General features: G+C 38.1%; 1 protein-coding gene across 1 annotated transcript in view; it reads right to left on the bottom strand.

Moving 5' to 3' along the window:
* The window catches only part of CHRM2 (cholinergic receptor, muscarinic 2), a 16,515-nt gene extending 2,115 nt beyond the window's left edge, over positions 1-14,400 (bottom strand). The window contains exon 1 of the mRNA XM_009071832.1: positions 14,319-14,400. The gene's annotated coding sequence lies outside the window, so the exon portion shown is untranslated. The remainder of the gene's footprint in view (positions 1-14,318) is intronic.
* Between the last annotated feature and the right edge of the window lie 1,913 nt (positions 14,401-16,313).

The following is a 16,313-nucleotide window of genomic DNA, read 5'->3' as shown; positions in this document are numbered from 1 at the left end:
TCCCTAATTTTCTTACCCTGCAATTCTGTTATTTGTCAACACATACAAAGATTTTGTCACTGCACCTGGCTAATTAGTCTGCCAATAAACAAAATGGTGAGTCTGTTGAAGTCAATAAAATTTATAAACTTACTTTAGTTGAGCATCTGGCTATCTAGTTAGAAGCATACATTTATTTTGAATCTTTTTTTCCAGTTTCAGTGAGGTTAAAGTTACCTTTCAGATATTTTTGAGTGTTTGTACATTTGGAAAAGGCATTGTTATTTGTTTGGGTTATTTTAACATGATGAGATTATCTCTTGATGCTTGCTCGCTTGTACTTCACTCATTATTTTTCAAATCACAATGTTTTTAATCTGTATCACAAAAAGGAATGAAAAAAGGTCTGATATGGATAGCAGGGTAACTATAAACAAAGAAACAGATAAAAATCAGTTCTGTTTATACACAGCAAATCTTTTTGTGCCCCTTAGAGCCTACTGGCAGTACTCAATAAGTAGTAATTAAACAACTAGCAATATATGTTTGATAGAAGACTAAGAAAACAGCACATGCTTTTGCCTTCAGGGTATGTATTATCCTTTTGTGCATCCCCTGGAAGTCAATAGAATGCACTGGAATCGTACAGCCAGTCTCGAGTGCTCATTATTTATGAGCTGTGCTCAGGGGATTATTGAGGCATGAAGGCCAGATGTGACAGAGAAGTTAGGGTTTTTTTTCTAATTACAATATTCTCTTTTTTCCCCACTCATAAGGCATCACTTCTTTAAGAACGAGCTTCTAAAATTGGTGGTGCAATAAAAGGAAGGCAAAAAATTCATTTACGTTTAGCTCCTCTATACATCAAGGATTAAAGAATCCTCCTCTGACCCCTGTGACTAACATGCTGATGCACAAACATATGTAATCCGTGTCACTTAAAAGGAGCAATGCATTTTTACTGTCATTTCAGAACTGCACTTTTTTTTTTCGGATGCAAAACAAAAATGATGCAAAATGCCAGCAGAGCAGCAAAACCCCTTCTGACCTCTCAGAAAAATAAGCAAGTATGTCTCCACGGAAACGTCAAAATGCTATACCAGAGTAAAGGTTTTCTGTCTGAGGCAACTTTGTGATCTTGCAATTTATACTTAAAAGAAATACAACCGGTAGAAGGTGGGGCTCATGCATTTGCCTTTGCTTTCAAAAATAGCTAAGATTTGTTTGTCAATTCCATGTTGAAGTGAATACACGGATAAATAGAGGAACATAAGGCTAGACAGATATCTTTTTCCTCTTATCTAATTACAGGTGCATCCCTAAATTCCTTGGGATCAGGTTCAAAAGAACAAAATAGGGAAGAAGAATTTAGTTAAATATGTGCTTTGCACAGAAAGAACAGGCCGAGTGGAATGTAGCAGAATTTATACTCTGTGCAAAAAAAGAGACAGGATGCCCTGAATATATAGGACTGTCATTTCAGCAATTCAGTGTGTTTTTCACCCAAACCTTCACAGCTGAGCTGCCCAGTTAGAGGGGTAAGATACCAGTTTTTGGGGAAAAGCTAAGTACCTCTTTCAAGCAGAGTTGTTTTAGAACATTCTTAACAGAGTGCCATTTTGTTGAAGGCACAAAATAATGCATTGAGATGTACTGATTTTAAAAAATATTCAGTTGAAAAGAGTTTGTGATCCAGTGCTCTGCAGCTACCTCCGGTGACACAGGGTGAGTGGGGGAGCAAAATGGAAATGAGTGAGAGAGGATCAGAGCTGGAAAAAATTCTTCTTTATGATAAGAAAACAAGTGTTTCTGTACAATTTAATTTTGACTAAATGCCCAGTTGTTCTGTTTTCTTTCCACTGAAGAAGGAAAATTCATTTTAAAAGCTCGAAACTTCTTGTGAAAGCAAATTGCCACCTGCCAGCTAACTTTATTCCCAAGTCTTTTCAGGTGAAAGTTTTATCCACTTGTACTGGATATACTGATAATTTAGTATAAATTTTACTATCTGGAATGCAAGGAGTTGAATGAAAGCTAAAAACTAATTTTACTTGACAGGAATAGCATTTCACTGTGCTAATGTGAATGGAAGCCAAACAGAGGAGTCCCTTTCCCCGTGATCTCTCTTTGCACAAAATTTTCCTGCCATAAGAAGGCTGGTAGTTCTGGACTGCAAATTGCATTGACAGTTGCAGTTTTTTTCAGTATGGAGGAAGGTATCTCCTATTGCTAATGCCAGCAAAAGCTTCCTTTGCTTGCATCAGTGTGATTGTAAAGTGAACCATGTTTTGCTGTGAGTGTTGATGAGAAGGTCTAGGGCTGCAGATAAATATTTGATTTTAACTGACACATATCATCGCTGCTGATAGTACTATCATTGTATGAGCAGAGACAGGGGTTTGCATACTCCCTAATCCAATACCCCCTGAAATCTTCTGGACTCTTTCCTGTTGGCTCCAGTAGAGTTTGTATTAGGCACAGAGAGAGGTTTCTGTTTCTTATTGTAGCCTCTTGCTGCCTTGGTACTGGATTGCCTGTGGACTTTTGGTTTTTGTCATGCCACAGAGCCCATCTCCCCTGCTGGAGAGGCAGTTGTTTTGGGAGCAGATGTTATTCATCAGGCAGACCTACAGGGCACAGGCATTTTAAGGTAATATGACCTCCTGTATGAGAAATACCAGATCTTATTCTTGAACAAACAGCAAACAGAGCTGTCCTCTGCAAGCCCATGGGTGTTTGTGTGAGTTGCACAATATGGCACGGGCTCCCATGGGCTCCCATAATTTATCCTTCTATACTAAGTGCATTCTTGCTAAACAAAAAATATCCAGAAAAGGCAAGGAATGTCTCCTGTGACCTCAAAACCAACCAAGTTCACTTTCTGAAATATATTTCAAAATATATATGACTTTGTGGAATGGAAACACCATAATCACTGCATGGAAAATGTCCAAAGACAAGAAACCTACATATAAAATCATTCATTGTTTGATATTTGATATGCACCTGGGAAATGTATCCAGTGCAGCGCTTTCTTCCTCTGAAGAATTCATTGTACTGAAAATTATTCCTTTCTTTTGACTAGACAACAGTTTGGCTCAGAAATGGGGAGTTTGCTGGGCTATGTGATATGTGCACTGTTGACCTGGTGTCATCTCAGGTCTTTTTGCAGTGACTAGTAGACAGGAAGAAGCAGATCATTGGTGGGGTTGTCTTGGACCCCCAATACTGCTTGCAGAGAGAAACATAGTCCAGGCTGACAGGCCTTCACAGAGCATTCTAGCAGCCATGGTAAAATTTGCTTTCCTTCATTTACCTTCCTAGCAGTCACATGGAACAGAGGTCTGATGAGTGAAGTCTGTAAGCTGGTTCATGCTAAAAGGGAACTCTGGTGAGTGGGAGGAAGCAAAATTATGCCATTGAGGTTATTTATCCTATTTCATTGCAGACCCTGAGGTGGAGACCACCAGAAATAGAAGGGAAAGGAGAAGGGACAAGGACTGCATATTACCCTTAGGATCACGATCCTCAAACAGAAGGTGCTTAAGTATTACATCCTGCTGAGTGTGCTTTCCACTTACCCTGACAGGATCCCATCCCGTTGGTGCAGATGAATCTTGTAGCAATCATTGTAATTTTGAAATTAAAATATATCTCCAACATCTGTCACAAAACAGACTATAGAAAAGTTGTGTATATTGGGAAAAATGGCTGATACACCATGCCTGTCAAAGTTTGTTAGACAAATTCTTCTCTTTATTGTGCATATTGACAAGTTAAATTTGGAAAGGATTTAGTGTCTTCTTTTAATTCTCTGAAACCATATAAAGGTCAAGACATGAAAGAGGCAACAAATGATCTATACCTGAAAGTTATATTTGCAATTTAAATGGGATTACCCAGGGATCTATGTGTATTGCCACTCTGAGCACTTTTCAGCATCCAACTCCCAAGCAAAACTAAAATGTACTTTAACTTCCCCTCTTTGATCCAGTTCTCTTCCAGACCAAACCTATGTAAAATGGATTTAACTTTGGCTGTAGCAATAATAGATTTTGTGCCTGAACTGATTTTTATCCTGCACTGCACTGGTTTTAATTCTAAATTTCTTCCTGGCACCATATAAAGCCATGGTATGAAAACAAAAAGAGAGAAATAAGCCTGTGATAAATGTCCTAGGTCTATTAGCCAGAATTTATTACAGACTTTTAGAGAGAATATAGATATAGTCTCGGGTTTTGGCAAAAATACATGTCAGAAAATTCCCAACACCTGAAGACTAAAATCTTCACCATATGGATTACTTTCTGCAATCCTTTAGAAGCTAGAAATATCTTTGCAAAGTGTTGCTGCCTCGGAGTGGTCCATTCTCTTTTTTTTTTTAATGCACTTTTGTGTACCTAAATCAACACATGTCCTACAAAAAAGATATCCTGTGGATCTGTCTGGATCTGCTTTTCCCCATCTCATTGTGAAGGACACCTAAGGGCAAAATAAACAGTTCCTGCACATATCTTGAAACAACAAGAGCATTAAAAAAACCCCAAACTAACACTGTGCCACTAACAACAATTGAAATAAAGCAGAAATAAAAATACCCCCCGAAAAGCAGCAGGAGACTGTACATGAATAGGTGTCAGTGCTGGCATCAACAGTGCTGCCTCAGTGCTATTGTTAGGGTCTGAGGATTTGCACAGCTATTAACTACCTCTTGCTCGCTGCTATTATAGTCTAAGACTGGTAAATATAGTGCCTAGTGCCATGAACCCAACTCGTTTGTATTACAAATTACACATAGAAAAGGATCGGCAGTATAAAAAACCCTCAAACAAACAATGATGTCTCTTGTTTCAGGAAATACTAAAACCAAAAACAAACCCAAAAAACCCCCAACAAGGCCCCCCCCCCCCAAAAAAAAAAAACAACCCAGAAAACTAAACCACCCCAAAGAAACCCCAACCAAACCCCCATTTTTTTCCTCAAAGATCGGGATAATTAGGTATTTCTAACACAGAGGTACCATTCATATTACTATGACTATTGTTATGCTGATAGTCACCCATTAGTACTAGGGCACTTAATCTGTTTCTCAAGGGGTAGTTTTGGCTGCAGATACATCTTTGTTTTTCAGGACCTGTGCATTCAAGAGAGAATTTGCATTCTCTCTCCGGGCAGCTGATATAATTCCAAGCTAAACTCTGCATCTTAATGCACTGGGCAAACCTGAAAAAATATGCTTAATAGGCATGGTTTTTTTCTAACTGGTTTTGATCCATAAAAAAATAATTTTTTATCTCCTAGACTAGTGAAGACACTTTCACTTACATGCCTCCTTATTCTTGCTAGGATTATACCTAAAAGTCCTTGGTCCCAAACCAGTGAGGCAATAGTCGAGCCTCTTGGTGGAGTTATGGGAAGGTTTTCCTCTCTGTTCTGATGGAACCATATGATATAGTTCTGGATATGATAAAAGTGTCTGAATACAATGGTCCATATAATTTTTATGGGAAGGTTTTCCTCTCTGTTCTGGTGGAACCATATGATATAGTTCTGCATATGATAAAAGTGTCTGAATACAACGGTCCATATAATTCCTTCTGAGTCTCACCTGCAATACTCTGCACCACAGTTTGTCAGAGGTGCTTACACACTGGAAGGAATTTGCAGAATGACAATTGAAAAGACATAAGGTTTCACCACTACATTTTAGGCAAAGTAAGTAGTTAAGGATGATTTTGTTGTTGAAAGCTAGAGCAGAATAGCACTTTTCTCCCTTTTTTTTTTTTTCCAGTTAAGCTGTGAAATATGCCTGGAAACATAGTTGCTGTGATCAAAAGAACTTTATACCCCAGAAATTTGAGAAAAAAAGTAATTATTGGTCTATAGATTATCGAAAGCAAAATGGAGCTCTTACTGAAACATCCCACATCTTTCTCTAGAGTGTTGAGTTAAATGGATAGGATCTCCATCTAGAGGCACAGATAGGCAGCTACCACATAAAACAGTCATTTCCAGCACTAGGATGACTTCAATATTTGTTGAAAATTTAGATACTTACTTATCTTTGAGGTGGAGGAGTCCCACACGTTATTGCAATTTACAATTTATTATAAGTAATGAGCACAGACATAATTTGATGAAAATCTGAAACAATTGCAGATAAATATTGTTGTAGCAAGCAGTCTGAATTAAGAGATATAGTTAGAATGGGGCAACTGCTGCATAGAAAGACATGCTCAGGCCTGAGCTTATCCACTGCAATCACCACTATTTAGTCATCACTTTGGGCATGATTCAATTCAAAGTGTTGTTTCAGAGTAGGTAATAAATGGGTAAGAAGTGTCATAGAAAAGGTAGAAATCTAGGGGCTAGTTCATGCTACACAAACATTTCATCAGTGCACCTATACTGATTTACACTTGCAGAGGTTATAGGATAACTAGTAAAGGCAGACCAAAGCAACATATTGCAGTAAGGCACTTCTGTTTTCCTCCTTGTGCTGCACTACTGTTGCTGGAAGTTGACTGAAGCTCTTCACACCAGTCAACCCCAACAAGACAAGCTTTACCTGACTATAAGTATCTTCTTCAATCACTTTAGATTAAATACTCATACTAGAACTCAGAGTAAAACTATACCTATCCTCAGCCACAAGAAATGTTGCCTCAGCAGAAGAGTTATTTAAGTTTCTGTTAAGATTGAATTGAAGACCATTAGATTCAAGGATATATTCTCTGAAGGAACAGTGCAGTGGAAGTTAAGTGCTCCCTCTGCAGCCCAGCACAAATTGGAGGCACAGTTCTTCATTATCCTCATATCAGCTATCATGCCTGTGCTAATAAATAGAAAAACCTTATGAGAGCTACTCAAAGTCCCTGAGTGACAAGTGGTGAAGCTAGTGAAAGAGGAGAAGGATCAGAAGGCTGACTGAAACCAGCTCTTATCCAAAGCTAATGCATAAGAGAAATGCATTTCTTATTTAAAACATGCAGAGCCAGATTTAAAAAAAATCCACCACAAAGAAAACCAACCAAACAAACAACCCCCCCCAACTAAACCAAAACAAATCCTCAAATAAACAAAAAACAAAGCCAAAGCCCTTCTGTTTGTTCTTGGTTTAAATTATTATTTTTTCTGCAATATCCTGAAGGAATATTGGCCATGAAAAAATAACAGAGAACTACAATACAGTACAGGGAGGGTCTCTCAAAGAACCACTGATTAACCTCCCTCAAGCTGCCAGTGAGTCCAGAAAAGATGCTGTGATATTTCAGTGGATCTCTGCAAATCCCTCCAAGTCATGGAGGTCCTTTTGGGACCTTGAATAAACCCACGGAGACTCTCACTGTTCTTCAGAGATTTTGCAGTCTTCAGTAGTGCCTCTGACAGGAATAATAAGATACTGTGCTCCCAAAGAAACTTTTACCGAAGTTCAAGAAAATCTTTCCTTTTCCCTTGGTTGGAAATGGTGATAGTAAATTGCTTTTAGCAGGGATTTTCTTATTCACTCACTTTCTTTTAAACTTTCAAACTCCATAATGGTTAGTCTTATATGAAGTTCTCAAGAGCTTGAAAACCTAGTCTGTTCTGCTCCTGTGTCCATTAATTTTGGGGATTTTTACACATCTTCCATTTTATTTAAGAGCTTACCTAAGGTGTAGGCTAGAAGCACAGATAAAAATGCCAACTCAGATATAAAAGGGAATGGCTCAAATTCTTTGCAAGCATTTAAGCATATATTGAACAGTTCAAACTTGTTTCTGAGAGGGTAGCTAAATCTTTTCTATGCCTGTATTACTGTAGACTGCAATTTAGGCAGTGATTGTGAAATACTGAAAGAACTTAATTACTTTTTTACCTGACCAGAAAAGAGTGATACCTAAATTCCCAAATCAGAATCTATATTTCCAAGCTCATTCTGCAGTCTGAGAAAAGTTTGAGAAAGATGGAAAGATGGTAGCAATACCTAAATAAAACCATTTAAAAGCATCAAATGAAGCATTTGCTACAGCTAATTATAAATACAGTGATCACAGCTATGAATGTTTACTGTGAGTCTGCATGATCATTCCCCCTTTTGTGAACAGAGAACCTCAAAGATTACACATCCCTTGCAAAAGAAAGGAAATATTGATTTAGCAGATTTTCATAGGTACTACTTTATTGCAAGTTCTCTAAGCCTCTGACTGTGCAATGTTTCACTAAATGACTGCTACCTACTTTAATTACTTAGACTATAGCTGCAGACTAATTGCATTTTGACTCCACTACAGGTTTAAGATATTTGTGTTTAATCCTGACTCTGATGCATGGGTCCAGATATTGGTCTCCACATGCTGCAGCTACACTTAGCAAGGCAAAATACCTTAGCTTTGCATATGAATAATTCACCATGGCATTAAGAGAATCCTATGTTAAAAAATTATATAATATTTCACGAGGTTAACTTAATAACTAGAAACTTGTCTCTGACCATATTCCTTCTGTAAAAATTATATTCAGCATCATTGGGCCAGGAAAACTAAAATGCATAAGCAAACACTTTCAAGCTCTCTGCTCATTTTGATTTTTAATGAAACATTGCAAAGGTTGTTCACATCAAACTTCGACCTCTCAAGTATTTGCAAAAAATATAATAATGGAAATACAAGTTTTCAGAAGGGCTAAATCTGATTATTTGAAGCCAAAACTACTAAAAGCATGAGAAGCATTAACTAGCACAGGATAGAGAAGAGCAGGCATTACTGTGTGCATAGACCTGCACTGTGAGGCATGAGAAGGCTACACAGAATATTGTCTGTAAGTGCAGAGGCTTCATCTCAGCTTGTCCTTCATGGGAGACAGTTTGCTATGATCACTAAACACAAAACCTTACTCACCTTTCACTGGAACTGCTTGGACACATGTGTAGAGAAAATACTGTCACCCCACATGAGGCTTCACAAACTGATATGGTCACTTTAGCAATGAAGTCTACATGATACAAAACTTCCACAGAGTGATGGTGATGCATATACTTGATGCCTCTCCTACATTTCATTCTAAGTCAATGTTATGAGTTTTTAGTTAAAAGAGATGAACAGGTTGATTTTGAAATTCAGAGACTGTGCCATTATATTTTACTGTATGAGAACCTCTTTCACATCATGGCAGAAGCAACATGTTGGCTTTAGCATAACTGTGGTAGAATTTCTTTTTTTGCATGAAGTCCTTTCCTATCCCATTTCTGGTGTTGAGGATATCAAATGCTTTTTATTAATGTCCTGAATTTCCACACTTATGCTGTACATTACTCTCTCCCTTCCTTTGGCAGGTTTGTTATTGTCTGCAAGTTTGCTGTTTCTGCTTCTACATCTCAAACTACCTTTCCTCAGCAAACATGTATAAGGAGAAAAATACTACTAAGTAATATATTTTGTTTGCTGAAGTTTCACTTTACCCTTTTCTTCTACAGTGTCACCTACATGGTCCAATTCTTTGAATCTAAATCCGTCTTTACATAACAACTCTTTAAATTAGGACTTCATGGTAAAGTAAACTTATGGGAAGTAAAATTAAATCTAGATAGGAATACTATCTAGTAGCATACCTAGGGAACAATCTCCTCCATCAATCTGCTGAGTCCCTGAAGTGTCATGCCTGGGATTAAATCCCTCTCACTGTGCAATGCAACAGCAGCAGAATCACTCAGAAGGAATTGCTGCATTGCAACGTGCCTCCAGCAGCACAAAACTATTTGATGGGCATGAGTACATTCCTAAAGAAAGACAGATAAGGTTGTGTGGGGCAAGAGAAAAGAGTAAATAATGAATGGGGTGAAAGTAAGTGGGAGGAAATGGGGACAAGACTGAGGTGTGAATGAAATAGAAAAAAAGTTAAGGAGAAGAAAGAAAGAAAGAGTGACTGCAAGGAAACAGTGCTGCAATAGCATTTAGCTGGGCTCTTCAGACTGTCATCCCTTATTGCCTGTTTTCAGTAGAAGTTCCTCACCTACCCTAGTTTCAGTCCTTGCCTATATTATCCCATGACAGCCCACAGAGAGATCAGCTAGCACTCCTTCATGCCTTGCATATTGAGCAGTACTGTGGAAACACTGAAGTGACTGGAAGTTCTGCAATCTTATCTACAATAATCGTCCAGACATTTAATTTCTTAAATCCATAGCCCTTCACTGACACTTGGCCTCCATAACCTCTTTAAAGAAGAGGATAGAAATTATTTTTAAAAAAAGTTAACCTTTTTTTTTCATAATCAGCAATTCCAGTGGATTTACTTATTGTATAGAGACGATTTTCTCCCCATTATATTGGTCTTGTTATTTCCTGTGCTATTAACTATGTCATGGATATGAACTTATTTCCCTGTTTTCCTATCATTCTTTTCTTGCTCAGTTCTTCAGCAAAGCCATGACCTTGGGTCTGGGACCATTAGCAATTAATTCCATGAAGGGTCTACCTCCAAAAGGTATGAGGTTCTGATAACTGAGAGGGATTCAGATGTTTATCTCCAGGTAAAGCCAGCATTTATCAAAGGGTTTCTACATTTCTGCCTGTCATCCCTTGGGAATGTAAAATGTTCAAAAGTACAATGGAAAGAAATTACATAAAGTAAACAGCAAAGGGAAACTGTGACTGAACTCGGGGGACCCTTGGAGTGAGGTGCCCAGCATGCCACATCCCTGCTGCCTCAGCTAAACTGGCAAAGGCACAGCTCAGCACTGTGAAACAGCCACAGCTCTCCGTGAAGTCACATCTCGGGGGTGTGACTTGTCTTGCTGTCTCTTTATCCTCTGCTCTTGGTTGTATTACTAAGTGCTGCTTCAGCATCTCCTCTCCTTAACAGTGACACTCTTCTCTCAGATCTTTGAAGCAACTTTGTTTTAAGACCTGATCTGTGACCTGTAGGTCTGGGACAGACCTACATCACTCTTCTCATTCATTCATTTATTCCCTTTTCGCTTTTCCTTGCTGCCTAGTGCAACACCTGTTACCCTTCAGCCTCTTTGGTCTTTCTCATCTTGTTCACCAGCTCTCTGCTGTTCAGATCATTCTTCTGGCTATAATTTTCCTTAGGTTACCCTGTGTTGTTTTTCTCATCTTCTGGTCTAACAGTTACTGCCTTTTCTGTTAGCTCTCAGCTCCCATTTCTTTGAGCACTTTAAACAGCAGAAAGGCAAAAAAAATTTCCTGCAGTCTCAAACCTCCTAGTGGGTTTAGCAGGAAATGATGCTGTAATGGCACACTATGGTGCTGCCCTCCAACTTGAGATGAATTTTGGGTGAGGCTGATCATTTGCTCTACCAGAAAAACTACTGAAATAGTCCTAACCTTCAACAGCTTTTCTCTGAAGTTTGTAAGAAACTGATACGTCATTACTAACAATTCCAAAATCATGAGAGACAATTTTGACCCCTGTGTGAGAATTTTCAATGGGACAGAGTATCTTTTATACAATATCCTTTAAGTAAGAGAAGCAATAAAAATTGTTTTGGGTGAGAAATACAGAAGACTCATGAGTGAAGAATGAGGAGATATAACTAATCAGGACTGAAGTATTCTGCCAGTCTGTGTTTGATTATGAAGTGAATCAGATCCATCTGAGAAGGAATTGTTTTTAGTAAGTATGAAGAGTGGTGTATTGTGATGGTAGTTTGAAGGAATGACCTTACCAAGGCACAGGCATGGCAGCATATTTTGAATAATGAGAAAGTATCCAGTAGTAACAGAGCAATAACAGGGTTAAGTGGAATAGAAGATGGTAACTATACCTAATTTACAAACATATAATAAACTATATTATAGTTGCTGATAGTTGTCTGACATAGTCACTGCATACAGTGTAAGTGAGATAACCCAAGTGGGAAGGTAGAATCAGGATGGGAGGTGATTTTCCTCTGTGGAAGTTTATGGACCTCTGCAGCTCTCAGAGTTTGATGCTGAACAAAGCCTCAATAACACCACGCTGATTTGCAGATGTTGTGTACCCCAGTCATATATGCCTTGTGATACTCTCTGAGAAATCTATGGCTCAAAGGCACATTTCACAGTTCCTTGCTCTCAGTCACTCGCACTATAAGCCTATGACTTCAAAGGGACATCTGAAAGGAAATGTTTGGAGGGAAAAAAGAAAAAAAAAAAAAGAAAAAGATTGTCTGCTTGTCCCTTTTTTTCCGTCCATGATATAACAGGCTTAAGATGCTTTGGTATAACTGCTTCTCAGTGGGTTATTTTTCCCTTCTTACTTTACAAAAACCACAAAAAGAAACTGGCAGTGAGGAAGAAAACAGTGAGGAAGAAAACAGCTGTGTGATCCCAATCCAGATCCTTTCATCTTAGAGTGGGCTTGCCAAAGAGCAAGCAAGTAACTTGCCATCTCTAAGGAGGCTCCTTGGGTCGAGCTGGAATGATGTCCAAGACAGTGACTCTCAGAGTTTTTCATTTAGGACTTTCAGTAGAAGCAAATGCTAAAGCATATACTGCTCCCTGCTGCAGAGCAAGTAATAGAGTAAATAACAAAAATCTCTGAGGGTTGGTGATGCCCTTTCAGATTGTAGGCAAAGCATTAAGATGACATTTTCTCTTGTTTCTTAGTGCAAATGAAGTTTAGTTCTAAATTCAATTTTTTTTAAAGCTTTAGTCATGCTATCCATGACAGCAACATCCTCCACATATACAAAGTCCTGAATGTCTTTCATGAAGTTTCTAAATTAGTTGTTTGTGGTTAGTTTGTGTGTGTGTGTACAAAAATGTATTAAAAAATAAAATTAAACTTTTTCTACATTTTTAACTAGTTCATGTGGATCTTTTTTGTTTCAGTCTGTGATATGCAATGCAATCACACTGAACATTTGAAGCACTGAACAACACCAAATGGTTAAAATGTAGACAATCTTTTGTAGAAAGACATAGTGGAGGGATTTACAGTCAGGTTAATGTTCAACCTCTTACACTTTCTAATATTATGGCTGGAAAATGCCCTTAAATTTAATTATCAGCTTCTGTACATTTACTACTTTGCAAATGAGCATTAAAAAAATGTCAGTCATTTCTCTTTACAGAAATCTTTAATGATTTTGTATCCACTCATAATGCTGCTGGTCATCCTAAGCAAATGTTACCCAAGTCACCATGGCACAGAAGCAGCATTTAAATTCTTCCTAATTGTCTAAGGTTTGCATATGTCAGACCACACAATTTATGGAAAGTGTGCCTTCTCCTTTATCCAACCTTATATAAGAAACATTTCAAATCTTAATAGATTATGGTTTTGCATCTAAATGTCTTTTAGTAACTGAAGTAGTAAAAATCTCAATTACTAATTGGAGATAGGTAACATTGTCCTGAGAAGAGACCTATTCCAGAAAATGGTCTAAATTATTAGCATTTTGATAAATAAAAATAAATTTCAGGTGGCAACTTATTACAGATTCTACATAAGATACAGATCTGTCAGTACATTACTTACATTTTCATGTCAATTTCTCAAATGTTTGGAAGAGCAATATTGGATACTGTGAGGGTCTGTTGCTTTTGAAAACAACAATGGCACATTGTGACTGTCCAGTCTAACAGAGAGTTGAAAACTGTATTTGTTCAACTATGTGGTAGGGATGGACTCTGTAGGAATAGATGGCAAGGAAATATTTGTCAGCACAGCGTTCAATGGTATACAACTCCTGCTTCATAATATCAGCTAACATGATCCAGGCTGACCGTTATTGTCAGCTAGGTGGTCAATGGAGAATGATATTAGGTCAAAAAAACCTGGATATCTTCCCACTTCTCATACTCCTGCATACAGGAATAAGAGTGCCCATGGGGACTCGTTGCTGAGACAGAAAGGAAAGTGAAAAGTGGTACCACTGCTGCTTCATGTCCATTAATAATAGTACTTATGCTTCTAAGACCTGACACAAGGGATGTTTCAGCTATCCACACAGGCTGGAAACCATCAAGGGACAAAAGAATGCAAGGGTTGTGGAAAAATAAAGGATATTTTCTTGCTTACATCTTACACAGAAGTGTGTTAATTCTTTCTTTCATTATTTCCAAGATAAGTATTGCAAAGGCATAATCAATTTCTATGAATGACAGCACATTTGCTCTGCATCACCTTTGCAAAGAAGCTGAAGCATCCAAAAGATGGCACTCACAAATAACACAATTCTATCTGGTAAGAAGAAAAATATCTTTTCTAGCTATGCCTGATGGATCTTGTGATTTACGTAATTCATGCCCCATAGTTCTGCACACTCTGTTTATAACTGAACATTGAAACACAGTTCATGGATATTTTCAACTCCAGGTATGGCAGAGAGATTAAGGGAACAAAACTCTTACACCTTTTTTGGGACAACCTCTTCTTGCTGCCTTGTAGTCTTCACTGGTGAAGAGGGTTTGTTGCTTTACATCAACGTACTGGTTTAGTGCTCCAGATAATGAGAATCTTATGCAATTTGCCTTGCACTAAGCAGAGTCAATATGACTTAAACTCCCCTGTAAATACATATGGACTTCCAACACAAATAGAAATTTGTGTTTCAGGTATTCCAACAAATTTTTCATGAGCATGACATGCACATGACTTGTGACACCTTTGTTCTTTTAATACTGGAAACAGGGTGAGGTTTGAGAGTAAGTAAATGGTAAGTAACTGATGATGTAGCTCGTTTTGGTCTTTGGCTGAGAATAAAGACAATGTAGTAAAACCAGGAAAAGCTCTTAGGTTTCCTATGAAATCCTGTGATGCACATTGTGCTTCTGTAGTGAGAAAGTAGTTCAGCCTGCCTGTGCTTTTTGGGGTCAGTATAAAAATAAAGCATATATAGTAAATGTGGATGAGTGAGGCAGAAGTTTTTGTTTCACAAGACTCTATACAGGAAGTGACAAAAGGCATTTGAGATTTTTCTCCTTAAAAGAAAGCTCTTAAAGTTGCTCTGACACTTACAAGCAAACTGACAAAGGTGGCAGTATTAATGATGAGGAATGCCAAATGGTTTAGTACTTCACTTTAGATAAAAAAATTTAATTGTTAGGATGCTCATATTTTACTTTCTTAAGCCTCTGAATCCAAGACTGTGGCTTTTTTTTGTTCCCAGACTGCCAAGACACACATTTGGGAGCTTCCTCTCTTTCTCACCTTGGAGCCCAGAAAAAGGACCATGGAAAGTCTCCTGAGAGAAAAGTTAAATGAAAGCTCTCTCCAGTCTCAAAAGAACATCTTGAATAAGAGCTTGCCATAAATAAGGTATATTTGTCTCTTCCTATACAGGCAGGTTTAAAACACTGTTGACATTTAAGAAATGTTTTGAATTATTGTGAATTTTTTTCTAAATGCTTTTGTCAGCTATGAAAGAATCAACCCACATGATTTTGCCTCACCAGCCTGACTGGTTAACACTGTTCTGACTCTGATGGGACTGTTGTCTTCAGAGTGAAGTGACACAAGACAACTCCTTACTAGTGAAATTTCCTTATTTATAGTAGCTTTTTTTTTTTGTTTCACTCAACAGGGCTGAGCACTAACATAGTCTGTCACTGGCAGGCACCCTGCAGGGATCTCTGTGCCCCAGAAGGTCTCTTCTTGATTTCCACAACAATCATCTTGAAGCAACATCCACCTCCCCAACCTCTGGCCCAGGTATATCCTCCTATTGTCAGCTCAGCCCTCGAGATTGGAGTTAGGGAAGTGCTTTGCATTGTGCATTTTCTCCCATACATTCTGCTGCTGGAAGCTGCGGGGAAGGACCTCACTAACCAAATAGCTGGAGCTACTGTGCCCCATCCATTGAACTTAAAAGATTGTGTCTCATCCCTTTTGGCACTTCTTCCTTCCTTCCTTCTCACTGATGCTTTATTCCTATCTTGTTATCTTGGTTATCTCATTTTGTCCTCCTACCTTTACTCAAGGAGCTGTTATATCACTAATAGTGACAGCGGCTACTCCAGAAAACACAAAAGTTGGCAAGAGCTAATCACTAATCAAGCAATCATTTTTCCTCCTTCCTTAAAATGAATCAGTTCTGCAACAGATAGAAAACCAAAATCTCATGATGCCTGCAAAGCATAACCTCTGTTTCTTCATGTGTGTATATATGGAATACATATTTATGCTCTATTAGAGTTTTGTTTTTTCCTATCCTGTTTGTTCTTTACTAATATATTTCTCAATATGGTTGATCTGCTTTGCATTTTTTGCTCTTTATGTCTCTTCTTGTCATGGTGTACACAGGGGTTTGGACAGAACTGTGAATATTAGACAAATAATTTCCATATAATCCAAATTATATGGGCTAATCAACTATAACTGATGTTTCTGTCAGAAAGTGCACACGA

This window comes from Acanthisitta chloris, unplaced genomic scaffold (genome assembly GCF_000695815.1).
Source record: "Acanthisitta chloris isolate BGI_N310 unplaced genomic scaffold, ASM69581v1 scaffold3700, whole genome shotgun sequence".
Taxonomy (NCBI): domain Eukaryota; kingdom Metazoa; phylum Chordata; class Aves; order Passeriformes; family Acanthisittidae; genus Acanthisitta; species Acanthisitta chloris.
Note: the sequence above shows the minus strand (reverse complement) of the source record. Positions and strands in the feature narration are given on the sequence as shown.